This window comes from Manis pentadactyla, chromosome 5 (assembly GCF_030020395.1).
Source record: "Manis pentadactyla isolate mManPen7 chromosome 5, mManPen7.hap1, whole genome shotgun sequence".
In the NCBI taxonomy this organism is placed as follows: Eukaryota; Metazoa; Chordata; class Mammalia; order Pholidota; family Manidae; genus Manis; species Manis pentadactyla.
The window spans coordinates 70265907-70283153 of NC_080023.1; the positions used below are offsets into that span (position 1 = coordinate 70265907).

Here is a 17247-nt window from a genome sequence, read left to right on the forward strand (position 1 = left end):
CAAATGAAAGCCCAGTTCAAACTGCTTACCATATTTCATTCTTGGAAAATAAGTAAGTCTTCCAAATATAAATGTAAAGATTTCAACAAATGCACTCAACATTCAAGTAGCTGAAAAATTAAACAAAGTGAATTATAAAACTTCTGTACATTAGATAAAATTTTACATTACACATTATTTGTGCTCTTTTTCCTTAGCCCATAGCTAGAGTTCATAATCTAGAGTGTGTGGATAGGATTTAGGGATCCTGTAACGCTTCAAAGCACTTTCAGACAATCTCCTTTGCACCTCATTCCAACTTAAGGGGGCCAAAGAAAGCATTAATTCTACCTTTAAATGACACCCAAGACAACTTGCATAAAATCTCCCAGTGAAAAAGAACTGGGGAGAATCCAGGCCTCCTACCTCCTGGTCAAGTGTCCTTCCTAGCTAATCCGTACTCATGTGCCTATTTTACATTACAGAATTCTTGGAAATTGCGACTCTATGCAGCTTATTTATTTATTGGGCATCAAGTAGCAATTAAAATTGGAAAGAAACCTTTCAGTTTTCCTTAAGACAAACTAAACTGTCAACTTTTACTTCTCAGTGATGGAAAAAAGATTCACATTCCTTCTTTTCACCTAATTTACCAAGACACAAGCATGATTGCTGAAGACTGACTCATCTGCACTTCAATGTTTATATTTTTTATTCAAGTATCACTGATATACAATCTTATGTCAATTTCAAATGTACAACACAGTGGTTCAACAGTTACCCATATTATTAAATCCTCACCCCCTCTAGTGTGGTCACTGTCTATTAATGTAGTAAGATGTTACAGAATCATTAACTGTATTCTCTGTGCTGTACTACCATCCCTGTGACCAACTTACATTGCAAATGCGAATTATTGTGCTCTTTTACCCTCTTTCTCCCCTACCCCAGCCCTCCCCAACCCCTCCTGCTTGGTAACCACTATTCCCTTCTCAGTGTCTATGAGTCTACTGCTATTTTGTTCCTTCTGTTTTGCTTTGTTTTTATACTCCACAAATAAGTGAAATCATATGGTATTTGTCTTTTTCCACCTGGCTTATTTCACTGAGCATAATACCCTCTAGATCCAACCAGTTGTTGCAAATGGAAGTTTTCATTTCTTTTCATGGCTGAATAATATGCCATTGTGTATAAGTACCTTATCTTCTTTATCCATTCATCTATTGATGGACAGTTTGGTTGCTTCCATATCTTGGCTATTGCAGTGTAGTGATAAACACAGGGGTGCGCATGTCTTTTCGAATCAGGGATTTTGTTTTCTTCAGTTAAATTCCTAGGAGTGGAATTCCTGGGTCAAATGGTCTTTCTATTTTTAGCTTTTTGAGGAACCTCCATACTGCTTTCCACAATAGTTGCACCAATTCAATGCTTAAAGTATAATTCAGACCTCTTTTTAATTGAAATACAGTTGACACATTATATTGGTTTCAGGTGTACCACATAGTGACTCGACGAGAGCTATCATGTTTAAAATACTCTTCAGTAGTGTTAGAGTAGATAAGAATAGGTACTTTTCAGTGAAACCTGTACAGACATGGCCATGTGATAGGTTACTTCAGGTGAAAGGCTCTTAACCCATTTGAATCTTAGGTTTCTCTCATCTGTAAAATCTTTTCTCACTTTTTTTGTAATGCATACAAATAACATTATTTCTGTAAATGTTGCACATTAGTTACATTCAGTAATTGTTTTTGTTTTCTTCCTTTAACTTGATCGTGAAACTTAATTCCTTTTCATTTACATTTTTGTTTTATAAGCAAGTATGGAAAAGGAAACAGCTTAAGCCCTTACAGTACAATGTTTTAGTGGCTTACAAAATAACACATTAAGGGGAGAATTCCTTCTAACTGGATGCTCCACAGGAAGTTTATAAGGTAATCAAATAGAAGAGACATATAAAATGTAATAATGAGGAGGACAAATCCTAGAATGATTATTTTGGGAGTAATGTTACTAGGGGTTTTCAAAATATTTATAAAGATTATTCTGTGTAAGAACTAGTTTTCTAAATACAAGCAAAACTATTTTGCTTCACAGGAGAAAAGTGTTTGTACTGCCAACAGGGGGTTATTTAAATAGCAATGAGATAATTGCTGCAATGAGCCCAGACAGTATTTCTTCTTCCAATCTCTCCTGTTAATGCTTGAAAATTCCAGACACTTTAACCTTCCCAGCCCAAAATCCTTTAAACAGTTTGCCACTATTTAAATTACAGAAGGGTACAACTAAATTTTAAAACATGTTTGTTAGTTACTATCCTAACAAAGGTGCTGCCTTTGAGAAGCTCAGTTAACAACCAAAAATAGCTTTTCTAAGTAACCCTCAATGAGAGAATAAATAAATAGCTCACTTGGCTAAGGAAAATCTTATGCTTTCATCAAAGAATTAAAAGAAGTTTCTCAGGTTTATTTTTCTTAAATTTTGTGGGGAAAAAAACATCCTGTATCTTCTGTAAAGAGTAAAAGCAAAATGTCTTACAGTTTTGAAGAGTGAAGGCAAAACTCTGAGAAGATCCCAACAAATGGCATATGCCCCAGCAATCTAACACAGAAATTGAAAAGGAACTTACAGTGCTGAGTTAAAATTTAAAATTTCTATCTGCTGAAGCATTGTTTTTTGCCTTTAAGAGACTGTCATTACCAGAAACCAAGGAAGATCTGAGAAAGATCCTTCCAGGTCTGGCTGAGGGTCATAGAATAAGTACTGGGAAATGCTTCCAGAGCATTCTCCATAACAAACGCCTACTCTCTAGGGTAAAAATCTTTTCCAGGGCTCTGTCTCACCACCTGAGGGAAGGGCATTTCTCCCACTTGTCCCTACAGCCTTCCAGACTCAACAAAGCGGGTGGGGGTTGGGAGGTGGTAGATAGCTGAGGGAAGCAACAGCCCAGGAGAAACACTGTGAAGGTCATAGCCCAGGGGCAGGCCCACTAAAACACTGAGATTTAATCAAAATTACAGGTTTTCTAAGAACTGTTAGGTTACATCATCCAGGGATTATCCTATTAACCTTCTAACCAACCCCTCCACTGCCCTGTTGTTTTTTTTCAAAATGCCCAGTGCACCAGGGAACTTGGATCAAACCAGTTAAAACCCACTGCTACAAGTCCGTTCCAAGAAGTAGCCCCCAGACCAAGGTTACACCCGTGCAGAAATCAGGAGTGCCTGAGAATTCCCTCTGATTCATTTTACTAGTAAATTCTACCCGCTAGGAAAGGTGTTTTTCACCATTTTTTAATGTGAGTTTGTGGGGAATACGGAGATTTCTGACCAGGATTTGTGCCTGGCCTTAATAGCGCCCAGTGTATAGGAGCCTGTTTGCACATCTATGGGATGTTTACCGGGGACAGAGCAGCTGGTCAGTCACGGGAGTACCTGCCCAGAGGAGGGGTAGAGAGGAGATACCCATTCTAGTATCTCCCTGTGTTCCTGGTACATAACTGGTCAGGTGTCTGCAAGTCACCAAAGACCCGCCCACAGAATTCCAACAGAGTGAGGTGCTGGGAGGTAGCACGGCTGGGAGAGTGGGAGTGAGGAGAGACTAGGACCCGCTGCCAGGAGAATAAACCCCCTTCTAAATCCCCCATTTCCTGCCTTGCCTTAATTCCTCTCATTGATTCATAGGGAACTTTTCCCAGGGTGGGGAACTCCCTCCTCCCAGAGCAAGACTGTGTTACAGCACGTGGCTAACAGGCAGGAGCGCCTCAGAAACCTCCCTCTACATACAACCCACGACTGGTCTACTTGCACATATACGTGAGTTTCTAGCTTAAACACCTCCCACTAGCCCCTTGAGGAGGCAGAGCTTTGGAAATCATTCTTCTGTCTTCTTTACAGGTAAAAATACAACTATTCTTCCAACAATTCTTGGTGTGTTCCTTTGGCTTAGACACTCCATGCAGCAAACCCACTGCATTCAACAACAGAATCAAAAAGAAATACTAGAAATCAAAAGCACTGCAGCAATGCTTTTGAAAGTGCTCCTTTGGAAGAAAACTGCTTCTTTCAACAGCAGACTTGACATTGACAAGGAAACAGTGAGCTTGAAGGTAAGTCAACAGAAACTTCCAGAAGGAGAAGCGAGAAGACAGCGGTGGCATATATGAAGTAATAATGGCTAAGAACTCTGCAAAATTAATGACAGACACCACAGATACATGAAGCTCAGAGAATATCAAGAAACATAAATACCTAAAATATTACATTTAGGTATATCATATTCAAACCACAGAAAATCAAAGATAAGGAAAGAATTTTGAAAGAGGGGTAGGGGGAAGGGAAACATATATAAAAGAACAAGGATAAATCTTACAGTGTACATCTCATCCAAAACATGCAAGCAAGAAGACAAGGGAGGGAAATACTGTGAGTGTTGGAAGAAAAAACTACCAGCCTAAAATTCTATATCCAATGAAATTATCCCTCAAGGAAAGAATTTCTCAGATAATCAAAAACTGTGGAAACTTATTGTGAGAAGACCTGTGAAAAACATTAAAAATTCTTCAGGGAGAAAAAATGGTACAGGTCTAAAATTATATTTACATAACAAAAGGGAAGAATGCCAAAGGAATAAATGAAGGTAAAATAAAATCTTGCGTGTTATCCTTAACTGATCTAAAAGATCATTTAAAAACTAATGTTAATAATGTATTAGATGATTATAGTTTATGAATTAGATGAATGACAGCAAGTTCTGAAGGATGCAAAGACAGAATTGGAATACTGTTATAAGATACACTACTTCAGGAATAACTGTTATTTGAAGGCCGATAAGGATTAGTGGAAAATGTATGCTCTAGGGCATCCACTAAAAATTAAACGAACATAAGTTTAATTGGTATGTGAAGAAAAGAGATAAAAGAAAATCATATAAAATGATCAGTTAAAACCAGAAGAGGCAGAGGGAGGAAATGTAGGAAAACAGAACAAATAAAACAAACAGAAAAGTTACAAACATGACACATACTCATCAAGTCTATCAATAATTGCTTTAAATGTGAATGGTCTAAATGCACCAATTAAAAGACAGAGAATGTCAGAGTGGATTAAAAAATACATCTCAACTATATGGTGTCTACAAGAAAGCCACTTTAAATAAAAACAACAAGGCTAAAAGTAAAGAGATGGAGAAAGATGACACACCATGCTAACTGCAATCAAAAGAAAGTTACAGTGGCTATATTAATTTTAGACAACACACTCTTTAGAACAAGGAAAAATGTCAGGAATAAAGAGGGGTATTATATGCTGACAAAGGGGTAAATTCTCCAAGAAGACATAACAATCCTATGCCTAACTAACCTACATGAGACAAAAACTGATGGAATTAAAGGGAGGACACAAATCCACAATTACAGTTGGAGACTTCCATTACTTTCCTACAATAATAGATCAAGTGTGCAAGAAATCAATAGATACAGTTTACTTAACAGTAGTATCAGTCAACCAGACCTACAGTTGATATGTACACTCCATCCCACAAAAGCAGAATACATTCTTCTCTTACTCACATGTAACATAAACCAACACAAATCACACATAGGCCATAAACACACCCTAACAAACTTAAAAGAATAGAAATCATACAAAGGATGCCTTCAGATCACAATGCAATTAAACGGGAAATCAGTAACTGAAGACAGCTGGAAAAACTTCCAATATTTGAAATTAAACAACACACCCTTATATAACACAAGACTAATAAACATAAATTGTTTTCATACGAAAAAGTATGAAAATACAACTTAACAAAATGTATATAATGCAGTGAAAGCTTTTCTTAGAGGAAAATTTTTAGCACTATATGCATATAGTACAAAAGAAGAGAACAACTAAAAATAACCTAAGTTTCCATCTTAGGAAACAGAAACAAAGCAATTTAAACTTAAAGGAAGTGAAAGGAAGAAATAGTAACAAATTAGGATAAATACCAATGTAATTGGAATCAGGCAAACAACGGGAAATCAAGGAGACCAAAAGTTGATTCTTGGAAATGACTGATAAAATGAGTCTGCATCTCACTACCATATGACTAGTGTCCCTATCTTGAGTGCACCTTTCCTAGAGTTCCTAAATTATCTTCTGAAAAACAAAGCAGGTATCATAACCACTCTCTGACTTAAAACCTCTGTTGATTCCCTATTGACTAAGAATAAAGTGAAGCACCTTAGTCTACCTTAGTCTAATATCTAAATCTTTATGTACTAGGGTTCCAGGCATATTTCCAGCCTCCTCTCCCATTAAGCCACATCTTTGGCTCTAAATTCTACTACTCTGATAATATCTCATGGCCCTGCTGGGTTCGTTAAACTCTCTGCAGACTTGTGTATATTGATCCATCTCTCTGCCAAGGATGCCTCCTCTTCCGCTTTTCTTAGCAGCCTTGAATCTCAGCGGTAAGGTCACCTTTCAAAGACGTCTTTCCCAAATTTCCAGGCAGAGTTTGTTCTACTTTTATTCTACGATAGTATTTCAGTTACTGTCTATTACAGAATATTCATCATTAAACAAAAGACAGTGTAACACAGCAGTTACACAGGCTTTGCAATTAATTGCCTGGGTTCAAATCCTAGCTGCATCAGTTGTGTAACTCACACAGGTCAGTTACCATTTTTGTGTAAAAAAATAGTAGCTGCCAGAACCTACCTCTTAATGTGGCCATAGTGGTAATTCTCCAGATGAGTTACTACATGGAAAGCACTTAATGGATTAGTATCAGACACATGTGCTCAGTGACAGCTATTATCACTGTTATTCTATTGTTACATACATACATACACCAGTAAGTGGACATCTACTCCCATTAATCTGCAATTTCTTTAATGGTGGGAACCAGATCTTATTTAACTTTGAATCTCTAGTCCATAGTAGGTGAAAGATGAATGAATGTTAAAAGACTTACATACCAAGGGTCATATACTTAGCATGTGATAGCATCAGATTTTATGTCCACATATTCTGAATTCTGGGTGTGCTAGTTTTACTCTTCCTCACAAAGATTACATATTACACATAAAATTTTTAAAGCTTAAAATTTACATATCCAAGTTTTCATCATATAGGAAGTCTTCCCAGTTCTTAAACATCTCCAGAAAAAATTCACATTAAAAATGATTTATTCTAAATGGAAAAATTACCAATTTGCTTAAAGATCACTTTTGCTGTTTAGTTATCAGTATCTCTTGTTAAACTAGGAATTCTAGTTAAACTAGGAGCAGGCTGTGCTCTCCAAATTCTTAAAACCTAGCAGAGGATAGTACATAGTAGAAATGAATGAATGTTAGGACTGATTCTCACAGCTTTAAGAGCAAGCACAAATTTCAAGACTCTTCATGATCTGGACCATGTCTATATCTAACCCTATTCATCTCCCACCTTCCCACTTTACCCATACCTAGTATTGTGCAGCCCGCCCCCGCCCCCCCCCCACCCCGCCCCACTGTGCTTTCACACACCTGAGACCCTCTCCTGGAGAGCCCCCTCCCTCTCCAGCTCTTCTACATTTAGCTAACTACTAATCATCCTTTAAATCTCAGCTCAACTGTCCCTCTTCTAGAAGCATTCATTCCCTGATCTCCCAGTTTGAAAGAGATGCTCCCTTCCTTGTTACCACACACAGTCTTGGGTATATCTTTTTTTTTTTGGCCTATCTTTATAACTGCATTTCTCACATTGTTTGAAGGGCCCCCACCCATAAGATGGTGAACCTCCTGCTTCTCTTCCGGGTCCTCGGTTCCCACCGGCACCACCTGAAGCCCAATCACCCCTCGCCCCCCTCCCAATCCCAGCACCTAGCCAATAGCCACCAGCCCCGTAGAAGTGACACCACAATCACCCCATGCCCCTTCCTATATAACCCAGCACCTTTCCCTAATAAAGCGGAATTCTCTGGTGAATTGCTGCTGTGCGTCGCTCCTTTCCTTTCATTGGTGCCGAAACCCGGGAGACGGAACACCCCAACTAGGCCCCGTCTTCCCCCCGACACCAGCAGCAGCTTGCCCTCATCCTCTTTTTCTGGAACTGGCTCCTCACACTCACCACTCCTCTCTAGCCTTTGGGTAAGTTTTCCCCGGAGCGGGCTGCTCTTCCCTGAGCTATCACAGTGCCATTGACTGTGATCGTCTGGCAAGGCCCTGACGCTCGGGGACGAGGAGGGAACTCTCCCCGCCTTAGGCCTTCACGGCTGCGGCGGACCCTCAGGCCCCCCTCCAACAGCCATAAACAAGGTGACTCCTTTGCAGATGAGAACGCTCCCTTCCCCCCCCCTCCTTCCGTTCCTTTCGCCGAAAACTCCTAGTACTAGGTTCCTCGGACTCCAGCACTCTGCCTTCTTAGAGAGTCTGGGTGACGACCCACACTTCCTAAGAAACCGACTCGTATACGAGTTTCCGCAGACCACCAAGGATCATCGGGGACGCCCTTTGTCTCCTTGCCGTCTGCTCTCAGTCCGAGGATCTCCGTTCGTCTTCCCCTGTTTGTCCCCTTCTCTGTCCTTTAGCCATGGGAGCCTCCTCACCCCTCCCTGAAAGTTCACCTCTTGAATGCCTGCTCAAGCATCTAGCCACCCTCTCCCTGACACCTGATATAAAACCAAAACTTCTCCATAAATACTGCTCCCAAGATTGGCCGACATGCCCCCTAGACAATAACAGCCAATGGCCCGCAGGGGGAACTCTTGATCCTAACATCACTCGCGATCTCCCATGAAACCCCATGATCTCCCATGCCAGCGCCTGAAAAAATGGAAGGAGATTCCCTATATCAAAGCTTTCCTCCCCCTCCCCCCGCCTCCCCCCAAGTTCTCCTAGCCTGCAAGCCTTCTCCCCTGCAGAAGCCTCCCGTTCACTCCCTTCCCCCTCCTCTCCTACAACAACCCCTCCCCCTTCCTCCACCACCATCTCCTCCCCCACCTCATCCCCCTGCAGATCAAGCCTGAGCCTTTCAGCCCCCCTCTAAGTCCCAGGAGCCTCCTCCGTCTTTGCCCCCATCACCTGTTTCTCCCCCACAGACTGAGCCAGAACCCTTCAGTCCCCCACTGCCGTGGGTCTCCGCTCTCGAGATATCTTCGCTTGCTGCTTAACAGCAGGTCTGAAAAAGGCAGCTCGTCAAGTAGTCAATTTTCAAAAGCTCCAAGACATAATTCAAAGGAGGGAGGAAGCTCCCTCCGAGTTCTTAGACAGACTCACTCAAGCCCTATTACAGTATGCCAGCCTGGACCCAGAAACGCCTGACGGGAGACATGTCCTTATGACATACTTCCTAGCTCAAAGCCACCCCGACATTAAAGCTAAACTCAAAAAGTTAGAACAGGGCCCCGCTACCCCACAGACTGAGATCCTAACAGTGGCCTTTAAAGTCTTCCAAAACCGGGAGGAGGAGAAAGAACGCCGTAAACAAAAGGCTGATCAGGCCAATTTCCAAATGTTGGCCCAGCTGATAAAACCACAACCTGGGCGCCCCTTTACAAACAAGCCCCCCACAGGAGCTTGTTTCAAGTGCGGAAAAGAGGGACATTGGTCAAGGGCGTGCCCCTCCCCCAGATCTCCTACCACCCCATGCCCCAGATGCCACAAAAAGGGCCACTGGGGGTCTGACTGCCCAGCCACCCAAAGGGGAGGCTGGACGAACAACCCCCATCCTAAGCCCGCCGTAGTGGGGCTGGCAGAAGAAGATTGACGGGGCCTGGGGGCTTCTCGCCCGACCATTTCCATCACCAAACAGGAGCCCAGGGTTACTTTAATAGTAGACGGTCACCCCATCTCCTTCCTCCTAGATACAGGAGCCACCTTCTCAGTCTTGCGAGAATACCGGAGCCCTACCACGCCTGCCATTACTCCTATAGTCAGGGTAGGAGGTAAACAGATTTTCCCATTAAACACCCCCCCTCTTTTATGCACAATCCAAGACAATCCCATACCTTTCTCCCACTCCTTCCTGGTTATGCCCCAGTGTCCCATCCCCTTACTAGGACGGGACATCCTTTCTCTCCTCCATGTTTCCATAACTATACCCACTCCCACAGCCCCCAGTACTCCCTTTCTGATGGCCCTCATACACCCTGTAAATCCCAAAGTTTGGGACATTACAAGCCCCTCCATGGCTCTATGTCCTCCTGCCTCTATCAAATTACGTGACCCCTCTCAGTATATCTGTCAGGCCCAATACCCCCTAACCACTTCAGCCCTCATAGGCTTTCAACCCATCATTCAAGATCTTTTAAACAAAAATTACCTCAGACCCACTCACTCCCTGTTTAATACCCCCATATTAGCTGTTAAAAAAACCAATGGCTCTTTCCACCTCATCCAAGACCTTCGCCTCATCAACATGGCCATCGTCCCTATCCATCCCTTAGTCCCAAATCCATACACCCTTTTATTGCAGATCCCTGCCTCAGCCTCCCACTTCTCAGTCCTAGATCTCAAGGATGCATTTTTTCTATCCCTCTGGACCCCTCCTCCCAAGATGTTTTTGCCTTCACCTGGACGGACCCATACACAAGACATTCTGAACAACTCACTTAGACAGTTTTGCGACAAGGCTTCCAAGATAGTCCCCATATTTTTGGACAGGTCCTAGCTCAGGACCTCAAACAGTTTCATCATGATCACTCCAAGTCCACCTTATTACAATACGTGGATGATCTTCTACTCTGCAGTCCCTCGTGGGAACAGTCTCAACGTGACACTGCCTCCCTACTTAACCTTCTAGCTTCCAGAGGTTACCGGGTATCCCCTGTCAAAGCTCAAATCTCTTCCCCTTCTGTCACTTACCTCGGATTTCTTCTATCTCAACAAAGAAAGTCCATTACCTTAGACAGAAAACAGCTCCTCTCTGACCTGCCCGTTCCCAAAACCAAGACAGAAATCCTTTCCTTTCTAGGCCTGGCTGGGTATTTTAGAGCGTGGATCCCTAACTTCTTCCTGTTGGCAAGACCCCTATACGATCTCAGCAAGGACCCCCCTGAAGAACCACTATCCTCCTCACCCCGACACTCCTTCATTAAGCTCCTTCGAGCCCTTGTGGAAGCCCCAGCTCTCCATCTTCCTGATTTGTCGAAGCCCTTCTCATTATACATTCGTGAGAGTTCCAGTCAAGCTCTAGGAGACCTAGGCCAATATTATGGCCCATCCTTTGCCCCAGTAGCTTATCTTTCCAAGCAATTAGACCCCACAGTTCGGGGATGGGCCCCCTGCCTACGGGCATTAGCCACTGGACAGCTCTTGCAGAAGGAAGCTCATAAACTGACATTCGGGGCGCCCCATACCCCTTACCATTCTGTCCCCACATCACGTAAAAGACCTCTTAACCTACAAAAGTTTACAGACTCTCCCTCCCTCCAGACTCCTGACCTTACTGTCCTCTTTCCTCCAAAATCCCGTTCACCCTCTTTGCCATCCATACCCGAATCATGACTTTTTCCTCCTTTACTGCTCCCTTGCTCTCTCTCGCTTTTTTTCCTCATTCCTATTGTCTTCCCCGCCACCCCAGCCTCCTTTGTATGGCGATTCAAAGTCAGACAGACTTACACACAGCATCAAACAAAAATTACTGCCCTCATTGCCACATCAGACTGCCCTCTGAAAGGCTGCTCCGAGCCTTTATACCTCCACTTTCCTCCCTCCACCGAAGTGTTCACTAGCAGCTACCTTTATTCTCCCTACCTCTGCTTCCTCTATGACCAAAAACAAGCCTATTGCAGGCGATGGCCAGACACCTACAGGGGATGTCCCTACAGGTCTTGCATCATTCACTACATGGGTAACTCCCGGTACCCACAGTATTACTCCTCCAACCGTTTCATAAAATATCCCAACAGCTCATTCTCCTTATCAATCCCAGATCCCTGGGACTTTCGATGGGCCACGGAATCACAGCCTCAGTTTACTATGGGGGGTCCTCGACCCCCCACGGTACCCTTCATATCTCTCGAGAGTATGTTCCCTCTCATTCCCAGATCTCTCAAGTTGCATCAGACATCGGACATTCCGAAAAAGTTATTGTCCAAACTCTGGATGGCGCCTCTTCATCTTCTTATCCCCGCTCCTACTCTTAGTTGCAGCTCATTCAAGACACCACCGTCTTTCTCAACCACACCCTCAACACTGCCAATTGTTTCTTGTGCGCATCACTACAGCACCCACTGCTGGCCGCCGTGCCCCTTAATATTTCCAACTACTCCTTCCATGCAGAAGGACAACCCCTCCGTCCCCTGGCAGACATACTCCTATGGGAACCAGAATACGCAGATAATCTCACCATCCACCACTGTGTAGGCCCAACCCCTCCCCCCTCCAGCGCACTTCACTGCCTCTCTATCTACACCCCTACCTCCAGCTCTAAGACTTTTACGCAACCAGGTCACTTCTTTTGGTGTAATGGCAGTCTTTTCAACTCACTGCCTCCCAACTCCAATATACCCTGCATTCTTGTCACCCTAATCCCACAGCTTACACTTTACAGCATGGCAGAATTTCTTGAGCTCCAACCTCCCTTGCCCTCGCGCACAAAAAGGGCTGCTTTCCTTCCCATCATGGTCGGTATCTCTTTGACCACCTCAGCCATTGGGGCAGGGTTTTCGGGAGGAGCCTTGGGTCACTCTCTATGGGCAATTAAAGAACTCAATGCCAAACTTGAGGGAGCCCTGACATCCACTGCCGATTCCCTGGCCTCTCTGCAAAGACAGGTCACTTCGCTAGCTAAGGTCACCCTTCAAAACCGGCGGGCCTTAGATCTGCTTACAGCCAAAAAGGGCAGCACCTGCGTCTTCCTTCGGGAAGAGTGCTGCTATTACATCAACGAATCCGGCATTGTAGAAACTGACATTACCAAACTCACTGACCTTGCCTCCAGCCTCCACTCTGCTTCCAATTCCAACCCATTCTCTTCAATACTAATGAACCCATTCCTCACCTGGCTGTGGCCCATTGCAGGCCCTATAATAATCATTCTCCTCGCCTGTCTCTTCTTACCTTGTATAGTAAAGTTTATCAAATCCCAAGTAGGTAAAATCTCTAATCAAATTTTCAACCAGCTTTTACTCAGGAACTACCAGCTTTTAGCCACAGAAGATCCCTCACCCTCACGTAACCTCCTCACCACACGCTGAGATGGACCCCTCTCTCCGCTGGAAACTGTTCCTGGAAACAATGGCCACAGACGGCTGGCTTCTGGCACCCGTATCCTCTTGGCACCATTAGAATCAACAAGTCCTCGACCTATAGTTACAGGGAACCTTCACTGATTTCCAACCTGAAGAAGTCCACATCTACTCGTCCTTACTGTGGGGAGTCCTATCAACCCTTTCCTCCCAGTCCTCAAGCCCTCACTCCCTTCTCCGCCCCTGTTCAGCAGGAAGCAGTCAGAGAGAAAGCAACGTCCACAACCCCATAGAGGAGAAAGGGGGGAATGAAGGGCCCCCACCCATAAGAGGGCGAACCTCCTGCTTCTCTTCCGGGTCCTCGGTTCCCGCCGGCACCACCTGAAGCCCAATCACCCCTCACCCCCTCTAATCCCAGCACCTAGCCAATAGCCACCAGCCCCGTAGAAGTAACACCACAATCACCCCATGCCCCTTCCTATATAACCCAGCACCTTTCCCTAATAAAGCGGAATTCTCCGGTGAATTGCTGCTGTGCGTCGCTCCTTTCCTTTCAGTTATGAAACTTTAATTTTGTTTATCTTTTCCCAACACTGGACAAATAATGTAAGATTACGGAGGGCAGGGCAAAGATCATGCCCTATTTAACTCCCTCCGCAACTATCTAACATGGTACCTAACAAATAAGAGACAGTATCTAACATGGTGCTTAACAAATAAGGCAATAAATGATAGATAAATGAGTAAAAAGTGATCAACAAAGTTTAGAAGAATAAATTAGAGAGCTCAAACCAACAAAAAGTTAAGGTGATTTACAACAGGCTAAAGGGGGAGAATTTCCTCTTAAATTCCTTCTGTTTATTTTAAAACAAGAAGGCTTAGAGGATGTCTTTGTTCTTTATGGTTTGTTTAAATTCCATTTTATTACTTGAAAAGTAATAAACCATTATCACAAGACCAGTTTTTTGGGGAGGTAGTGGGTACCTGTTAGGAAAGAGTATAGAACCTAAATGTGATTTATTCCCACTAGGATGTTTAAACATTTTAACAGTAAGGTATTAACAAAGGGCCACGTGGTGGAAGCTGCTCAGGCTGAGAGTGGGGGTGGGGGAATTGATAAGGGCCTGGCTATACCTGTTTGAGTTTTTCAAAACCTACCAATAAAATGAAGACATGTAAAGGAAAGATATAACTGGCTTAGGCGACGTCCGGGAAAGAATGTGAACCCTGTAGTACTCAGCCAATGAGGAACCAGGGGAGGGACTCGCGTACTAGGAGATAAATTATTGGCGCCAAACTCCCCAGGTGTGCCTGCCCACCAGACACCCTATCTTGCAAGACTGTCATTAAAGCCTCGCTCCGCTGTTCTCTTTGTCTCCGTGTCCACTTATTGAATTTGGACCAGTGAGTGTGCTTCTCACAGTACCCCACAGTGTATTTTTTTAAGTATTCAGGGAAAACTGGTATAAATTCAGAAAGTTAAGAACTATGAGTGCGAAGGCAGGGGAAGAAGGAAAAAAATCACTACTAAGAGGTAGGTTTGGCTGGTTAGCGGATGATGACAAAACAAAAGGCAACAAGCCAGAATACTCCACAGGGAACGGATGTATCAAGGACATGCTGGGCACGAGGAACATCCGAGAGAGGAAGTCAGCTTACTAAGTGTCAACAACAAATCATTACTGAATGAGCAGGAGCATACACGGTGGTCTGAAAGTAATGAAAAAGGTGACAAATGCAAAAGATTGTGCAGAATTATGTTAGTAAAACCTCACAAATGAATAAAAAGTAATAATATCAACAAAATAATAATGGTAAAATAAATGTTGGCTTCTTCATAGACTGGTTATACAGTAATGAGGGTTTTAATTGTGAATTCTTATTTTTATTCTTTTCAAAATATCAAAATTTATATATTTGGATAAATTTTGCTCTACCACTTAGTTACCTCAGAAGGCTATGTACACATAATGATGCTGACATGGTTCAAAATACTTTTTAAAATTCCTCTTTAAAGACTGCTTTCAGAGCATTTTATAAGCTACATCTAAAAACCAGTGTCATCATTTATTATGTTTTACCAAAAATGGAATTACCCAGCTTGCTCATTTGCTTTAGTTTCCAAACTTCCTCCAAATGACTTTTGCCTATGACTCAATATCAAATCCTTTACAAAAGACTGAAAATCCACCACTAATAATCAAAAGATTGCATTGCAAACTCTGTAGCGGATTACAGGAAAAAAAATTCTAAGTAGATTCTGAATGATGGCATTGTTGAAATGTAATTCCTTTAGTGTCTGTCTCCTATATGCAAGACACTGTCAGGGTGCCAACTCCAGTTTTCACCCCCTCCAAGGTATGGCTATATTCATTTTTCTAAAATTCCCAACAGATCACTACACAACCTTCCTTAAAAGTCACATAATTGCTTGCAATGGGATGGAGTCAAAACCCTAAGCAAAACATAAAATGCTCCTCAAAATCTGCTGTTAACCTAATTTTAAGCTGTCTTCTGCAATATCCTCCCCTCATTCTATACTCATACCACATTATCTGACTGCTCTTCCCTGAACATGACACACAGTTTCAAACCCTTGATGCTTTTCCCACCTGCTTGAAATGGCCTCGTCAGAATTTTTTTTTTTTTTTACAGCCAGGCAACTTATCATGGTCAATTCCTGACTTTACTTAATCCAAAAGCAATTTAAACATATTTCCACAGTAGTAACTTGATCACTGATTCAAATAAATTTTTATTTAGCACTCCCCATGCCATTTGAGTCTCTCTCTGTTGCAGCCACCTAGCCCTGCTTTCATTAGCCCATGTTCACCATGTCCTTGCCACCACAGCAATTAAGACAATAATCTGAAAAATAAAACTAAATGTTGGAAAATATCTTTGTAGCCTCAGGGTAAGGAAGAATGTCTTCAAAAAAAAAAAAAAAAAAACACTAAATACCCAAAACTGATCTCAACAAAATCTAAAGCTGTACCTGAGAAATGTACCAAAGTACAAGTCACAGAACTAGGAATGAAATATCAGCAACAACTATAATAAACAAAAAAGTTTAGATCCAAAATATGCAAAGAATGACTACAAATCAGTGCAACAAGACAAACCACCCAACAGAAAAATGGACAGAAGACAAAAAGGAAAGGAAAATTAATGACCACAAATATATGAAAGTCTGCATCTCATCAATAATGAAGGAAATGAAAATTACATATTAATTTTCTGACAGCTCTTTGGTCTCTGCTGTATGAATGTTCATTCATTTACCCTGTATGTCTGTCTGTCTGTGCCGCTGCCTATCATCCACCCACTCCACACACATAAACTCATTTGTATGCATGTCAAGTCTCTCCACCAGATTTGTGTTAACAGTCAACAGCCAAAAACCTAGTCTCATGCCATCTGAGGCTATTTCTCAACCTACCACTGGTATAGTAAAAACATCTTAGGATTTATGGCGGTACCTCCACTAAACAGGCAGCTCCACTATCCCTTGAAAAGGAACCTAGTGTGAGGCCAGTGACCTATGTTCTTTATATTCTAACTTCTTAGTGTTTGCCATCTACCTGACATACTGAAGATGATTATTAAATATTTTATGGATGGTTGAATGGCTAGCTGGATGGATAGTGAGGCAGGAAATCTTCCTGATGATACCTTATTTATTAACTTTTTCATAAATTTCTCTATCCAAATTATTGTAAGTACTTTTTATTCACTTAATATAGGTGTAGGAATGAAAACAATTAGGAACTTATGAAATCTTAAAGGAACAGACTTTAAAATATAGAAGGTGGTATTCATCTGAATCTTAAGGACAAAAAAATTCCTTATTACTGTATATAACACTGTCCTAATCAGAGTATTATTATTTTCCTTTTATTTTTGCACTCATCTACAAATGCAATATAAAAATGTATTTATACTCTCACAGCTGAGAGGTCCATTCTCACTAAAGGGGTTGAGGGATGGGAGTTGAAGAGTAAAGGGGAAGAAGGAGAGGAGAAAAGAATAAGAAAACAACATTTCTCTATCTAGCCTTCCACCTCACCAGAACATAAGAATGATTACCACAAACAGCCATGTCCTAATTAC

At 42.3% G+C, this 17247-nt stretch overlaps 1 protein-coding gene across 8 annotated transcripts in view; it reads right to left on the reverse strand.

Moving 5' to 3' along the window:
- WDFY3 (WD repeat and FYVE domain containing 3) overlaps positions 1–17247 on the reverse strand; it is a 275767-nt gene that overhangs the window by 176047 nt on the left and 82473 nt on the right. The window contains exon 1 of one of the 8 annotated variants that reach the window (XM_057502412.1): positions 30–110. The exons of the other annotated variants lie outside the window; for them this stretch is intronic. The gene's annotated coding sequence lies outside the window, so the exon portion shown is untranslated. Of the gene's footprint in view, positions 1–29; positions 111–17247 lie in introns of those variants that run through there. 8 annotated transcript variants of the gene reach the window in all.